Here is a 7,394-nt window from a genome sequence, read left to right as displayed (position 1 = left end):
AAAGTAACAATCTATTCACGGTGTCAAGTATGAATCCGAAACTTCAATGAAAACTAACAAACTATAATCTCGGTCAATGAAGCAATTGCAATTTATCATAACATCGGAAAGAGTCAATATAAGAGCTTTTCAGTAAGTACACATACTCAACTATCATTTAGTCTTTCACAATTGCCTCAAGGGTATGGAGTTTTAATCGGACACAGAGAAAGATAGGGGCTTATAGTGTTGCCTCCCAACTTTTTACCTCAAGGGTAATGTCAACAATAATAGTTCATGATGACTTACATCCAATTGGATATATGTATCAGGATCTTTTCAACACCATGTGCTTGCCAAAGGATAAAATGTCAAAAAAAGAAAGGTGAAGATCACCATGACTCTTGCATAAGGCATAAGACAAAATAAAAGATAGGCCCTTCGCAGAGGGAAGAAGAGGTTGTCATGTGCTTTTATGGTTGGATGCACAAAATCTTAATGTGAAAGAATGTCACTTTATATTGCCACTTTTGATATGGACCTTTATTATGCAGTCTGTCGCTTTTATTACTTCCATATCACAAGATCGTCTAAAGCTTATTTTCTCCACACTAATAAATCATACATATGTAAAGGGCAATTTTTATTGCTTGTAACAATGACAACTAACTTGAAGGATCTTACTCAATCCATAGGTAGATATGGTGGACTCTCATGGCAAACTGGGTTTAAGGATATTTTGAAGCACAAGTAGTATCTCTACTTCGTGCAAAGAATTTGGCTAGCATGAGGGGGAAAGGCAAGCTCAACATGTTGGATGATCCATGACAATATACTTTATTTCGGATATAAGAAAATATAACCCATTACATTGTCTTCCTTGTCCAACATCAGGGTTTTAGGATTTCATATTTTAATGAACTCACTGTCACAAAAGATGTCCAAGATAGTATATTTATATGTGAAAACCTCTCTTTCTTTATTACTTCCGATTAATTGCAACAATGACCAAAACTATGTTTGTCAACTCTCAACAATCTTTATTCATCATACTCTTTATACGTGAAGTCATTACTCTCCATAAGATCAATATGATCTCTTTAATTCTTTTTTTCTTTCTTTTTTCTTATTATTCCCTTAAGATCATAGGAAGATAACCAAGCCCTCGACTCAAGACTAATCTTTATTATATATAGCTCAAGGACTCGATTACATAGATGGATCATAAAGCAGAACTCAAAACTAAATCATACTAAAACTTTATTCTAATAGATCAAGATATTACCAAAAGGATCGAACTAAGAAAAAATGATAAAGATAGAAGTGTGATGGTGATACGATACCGGGGCACCTCCCCCAAGCTTGGCAGTTGCCAAGGGGAGTGCCCATATCCATGTATTTATGTCTCTTTCTTCGGAGGTAGTGATGGTAGAGTTGTTGATGATGTAGGCTTGTCGTCCATCTTCCAAGGCATAGGCTCACCATCAAAAAGGATGATCGAGTCTCCGGGATCCTCAAATCTGCAGCCAAACTCATCCTCTTGAATCTATATTCATACTCATAGTTTTGGTTTTGCAGGTCATAGATCTGGGCGTGGAGGTGCTCGATTTTCTCGTGAAGCTTGAAGATGGTCTCCCCAATGTTCTTGACATCTAGCTTGTGGTTGTTGGTGAACTCCATGATCATTATGTGGTTGGCGTCGAGTCCAGGTTCCACCATCTCCTGGCACTTGAAAACTTGTTGCTCCATTGCTTTGAGCCTTGTCTCCGTGCTTCCGGTCCTCCTTGGTCCCTCAACATCGCGGATGTGCAGCAACCCCTCACGCATATCAATGGTTTTAGGATGTTGCAACACTTCCGTGAGGTAGGGGTTGATGACCTTCTCGAAGAACTTGTCCTTGGGGGCGCTTGGAGACATCATGGTCATCTAGATCTGTCAGAAAAACAGCTCGAAACAAAGACAGAGGATATTTGCGTGATAAGGTGGTCAAAACCTTCGGGAGATTATATAATGAATTTTAACCTACCAAAAGAAGTATCATGCAATAAAACGGAGTCCGGAGAGCACACAAGGTGCCCATGAGGCAGGGGAGCGCGCCCAGGGGGTAGGGTGCGCCCTCCACCCTCGTGGATGCCTCGTGTCCTTCCCGGACTACTTCTTATTTTCCTATTTTCTTAAATATTCCAAAATGGAGAAAAATGCTATTAGAACTGTTTTGGAGTCGGTTTACTTACCGTACCACATACCTATTCCTTTTCGGAGTGTGAAACATTCCGGAAAGTGTCCCTTATGTATTCCTCCGGGGTTACGGTTTCAATAACATTGGTTTCAACATTTATGGGATTACCTGAGATATAATGTTTGATTCTATGACCGTTCACCACCTTCGGATTTGTGCCTTCGAAGTTGTTGATTTTTATGGCACCGGACCGATAGACCTCCTCGATAACGTAAGGGCCTTCCCATTTAGAGAGAAGTTTTCCTGCAAAAAATCTTAAACGAGAGTTGTATAGCAGAACATAATCACCTACATTAAACTCGTGCTTTTGTATCCTTTTGTCATGCCATCTTTTGACTTTTTTTAAACAGTTTGGCATTCTCATAGGCTTGAGTTCTCCATTCATCAAGTGAGCTAATTTCAAATAGCCTCTTCTCGCCGGCAAGTTTGAAATCATAATTGAGCTCTTTAATGGCCCAATATGCCTTATGTTCTAAGTCGGGAGGTAAGTGACAAGCTTTTCCATAAACCATTTTATAAGGACACATACCCATAAGATTTTTATATGTAGTTCTATATGCCCATAATGCATCATCAAGTTTCTTGGACCAATTCTTTCTAGATCTATTAACAGTCTTTTGCAAAATTAATTTGAGCTCTCTATTACTCAGTTCTACTTGGCCACTAGACTGTGGGTGATATGGAGATGCAATTCTATGATTAACATCATATATAGCAAGCATTTTACGGAAAGCACCATGAATAAAATGTGAACCACCATCAGTCATTAAGTATCTAGGGACTCCAAACCTCGGAAAAATAACTTCTTTGAGCATCTTAATAGAGGTGTTATGATCAGCACTACTAGTTGGAATAGCTTCTACCCACTTAGTAACGTAATCAACAACAACTAAAATATGTGTATACCCATTAGAGGAAGGAAACGATCCCATATAATCAAAGCCCCAAACATCAAATGGTTAAATAACAAGTGAATAATTCATAGGCATTTTTTGACGTCTACTAATATTACCGATTCTTTGACATTCATACAAGACAAGACAAACATATGAGCATCTTTGAAGAGAGTAGGCCAATAAAAACCGGATTGCAATACCTTATGTGCAGTTCTATCTCCAGCGTGATGTCCTCCATAAGCCTCAGAGTGACACTTGCGTAGGATCTGTTCCTGTTCATTCTCAGGTACACAACGTCTAATAAGACCATCTACTCCTTCTCTATAAAGGTGTGGGTCATCCCAAAATTAATGTCTTAAATCATAGAAAACCTTTTTCTTTTGCTGGATGTGAAACTAGGTGGTATAAATTTGGCAACAATGTAATTAGCATAATCAGCATATCATGGAGTAGTACGAGAAGCATTTATGATATCTAATTATTCATCAGGAAAGCTATCATCAATAGGTAGTGGGTCATCAAGAACATTTTCTAACCTAGACAAATTGTCTGCAACGGGGTTCTCAGCTCCCTTTCTATCAATAATATGCAAATCAAATTCTTGTAGTAAGAGAACCCATCTAATAAGTCTAGGTTTAGCATCTTTCTTTTCCATAAGATATTTAATAGCAACATGATTAGTGCGAACGGTTACTTTAGAGTCAACAATGTAAGGTTTGAACTTATCACAAGCAAATACAACTGCTAAAAATTCTTTTTCAGTAGTAGCATAATTTCTCTGGGCACTGTCTAGAGTTTTACCAGCATATTGGATAACATTTAGTTTCTTATCAACTCTTTGTCCTAGAACAGCACCTACAGCATAATCACTAGCATCACACAATAGGTGCAGAAATCAAAGCTTTCTTAAGTATTTCAAATGCTTCTACACAATCATCATCAAAGACAAAAGGAATATCCTTTTGTAAGAGGTTAGTCAGAGGCCTAGAAATTTTAGAGAAGTCTTTACTGAACCTCCTATAAAAAACGGCATGACCAAGGAAACTTCTTATACCTTTGATCTCCTTAGGACACGACATCTTTTCAATAGAATCGACTTTAGCTTTATCAACTTCAATACCTCTTTTAGAAATTTTATGCCCCAAGACAATACCTTCATTAAGCATAAAGTGGCACTTCTCCTAATTCAAGACAAGATTAGTTTCTTCGCATCTCTACAAAACTCGATCAAGGTTCCTCAAGCAATCATCAAAAGAAGTTCCATATACGGAAAAATCATCCATGAAAACCTCAACAATCTTTTCACAAAAATCAGAGAATATAGCCATCATGCATAATTGAAAGGTAGCAGGTGCATTACATAAACCAAAAGGCATACGTCTATAAGCAAAGGTACTGAAAGGGCAAGTAAAAGTGGTCTTATCATGATCCTCTTTTGACACGGGTATTTGAGAGAAACCAGAATAACCATCTAGAAAGAAAAAATGGGTATGTTTAGATAATCTTTCTAGCATTTGATCAATAAAAGGTAAAGGGTAATGATCTTTTCTAGTAGCTTTATTTAATTTGCGGAAATCAATTACCATCCTATAACCTGTAGCAATTCTTTGTGGGATCAATTCATCTTTATCATTAGGAACGACAATAATACCTCCCTTCTTAGGGACACAATGGACATGACTTACCCACTGACTGTCAGCAACGGGATAAATTATACCTGCCTCCAAAAGCTTTAGTATTTCTTTTCTTACCACTTCTTTCATCTTAGGATTTAACCGTCGTTGGTGATCAACAACCGGTTTAGCGTCTTTCTCCAATTTTATCTTGTGTTGGCATAGAGTGGGACCAATGCCCTTAAGGTCATCAAGAGTATATCCGGTGCTTCTTCAGAGTTTTCAATAATTTCTCCTCTTCCTGCTCTGAAAGATTAGCACTAATAATAACATGATATATCTTATTTTCATCAAGATAAGCATATTTAAGAGTATTAGGTAATGGTTTAAGCTCAAACACAGGATCACCCTTGGGTGGTGGAGGATCCCCTAGGATTTCAATAGGCAAGTTGTGTTTCAAAATAGGTCCCTGTTTAAAGAATACTTCATCTATTTCCCTTCTTTCATCAAAAACATATCATTTTCATGGTCTAGCAAATATTGTTCTAAAGGATCATTAGGAGGCACGGCAATAGAAGCAAGACCAATAATTTCATCCTTACTAGGCAATTCTTTATCATGGGGTTGTCTACAAAATTTAGCAAAGTTCAAGTCATGAGACATATCTCCTAACCCAATCGTAACAATAACCTTTTCGCAATCTATCCTAGCATTAACAGTATTCAAGAAGGCTCTACCAAATATAATGGGACAAAAGTCATCTTGTGGGGAACCAAGAACAAGAAAATCAGCAGGATATTTAACTTTCCCACACAAGACTTCAACATCTCTAACAATCCCAACTATTGAAATAGTATCTCTATTGGCAAGCTTAATTGTAATATCAATACCTTCTAACTCAGCAGGTGCAATATCATGCATAATTTCTTCATATAAATAATGAGGTATTGCACTCGCACTAGCACCCATATCACATCAGCCATGATAGCAATGATCTGCTATTTTAATGGAAATAACAGGCATGCCTACAACAGGTCTATGTTTATTTTTAGTATCGGGTCTAGCAATTCTAGCAGCTTCATCACAGAAGTAAATAATATGCCCATCGATATTATCGGCCAAGAGATCTTTCACCATAGCAATACTAGGTTCAGCTTTAATTTGCTCAGGGGTGTAGGTGTTCTAGTATTACTCTTACGAACCACAGTTGAAGCTTTAGCATGATCCTTTATTTTAACAGGGAAAGGTGGTTTCTCAATATAAGCGGTAGGAATAGTAGGATCAACATTATAAGTGATAGTCTTTTCTTCAACTTTAATAGGTTCAACTAATTTTACTTCAATGGTATGATGATGTTTAAACCACTTCTCCTTAGGGAGATCGACATGAGTAGCAAATGATTGACAGAAAGAAGCTACTATCTTAGAGTCAAGTCCATATTTAGTGCTAAATTCACAGAAAACATCGGTATCCATAAAAGATTTAACACAAACAAACTTAGGTGTCATACCTGACTCCTTACGTTCGTCAAGATCCCAATCTTCAGAGTTGCGTTTAATTCTTTCCAATAAATCCCATCTGAATTCAATAGTCTTCATCATAAAAGAACCAGTACAAGAAGTATCGAGCATGGAGTGATTGTTGAGAGAAAGTCGAGCATAAAAATTTTGAATAATAATTTCTCTTGAGAGCTCATGATTGGGTCATGAATATAACATTGATTTAAGCCTCCCCCAAGCTTGAGTGATGCTTTCTCCTTCGCGAGGCCAAAAATTATATATATAATTACGATCACGATGAACCTGATGCATAGGATAAAACTTCTGATGAAATTCCAATTTCAATCGGTTGTAGTTCCATGATCCCATATCATCACATAGCCTAAATCATGTCAATGCCTCTCCCTTCAAAGATAAAGCGAAGACCTTCTTATTGATAACCTCCTCGGGCATACCTACAAGCTTAAATAATCCATAAACTTCATCCACATAGATTAGGTGCAAATCAGGATGCAATGCTCCATCTCCTGTAAAGGGATTAGCTAGCAGTTTCTCTATCATACCCGAAGGAATTTCAAAGTAAACATTTTCAGTCGATCCAGTAGGTTGAGGAGCAACTCTTTGCTCTACTGGTCGGGGTCAAGATACCCTGAACAATCTCCTCAAAGGCTTACTTTCCATAGTAACAAGTGACAGTAAATTTCAGCACACTATATAAATTTTTCCTTACCAATTTCCAATTACCAAAGGCACTTCACTCCCCGGCAACGGCGCCAGAAAAGAGTCTTGATGACCCACAAGTATAGGGGATATATCGTAGTCCTTTCGATAAGTAAGAGTGTCGAACCCAACGAGGATCAGAAGGAAATGACAAGCGGTTTTCAGTAAGGTATTCTCTGCAAGCACTGAAATTATCAGCAACAGATAGTTTTGTGATAAGGTAATTTGTGACGGGTAACAAGCAACAAAAGTGAACAAGGTGAAGCAAGGTGGCCCAATCCTTTTTGTAGCAAAGGACAAGCCTGGACAAACTCTTATATAAAGGAAAACGCTCCCGAGGACACATGGGAATTATCGTCAAGCTAGTTTTCATCACGCTCATATGATTCGCGTTCGTTACTTTGATAATTTGATATGTGGGTGGACCGGTGCTTGGGTGATCCCTTCC

This window comes from Triticum dicoccoides, chromosome 4B (assembly GCF_002162155.2).
Source record: "Triticum dicoccoides isolate Atlit2015 ecotype Zavitan chromosome 4B, WEW_v2.0, whole genome shotgun sequence".
NCBI classification, from domain to species: Eukaryota; Viridiplantae; Streptophyta; class Magnoliopsida; order Poales; family Poaceae; genus Triticum; species Triticum dicoccoides.
This window is presented reverse-complemented; position numbering follows the sequence as displayed.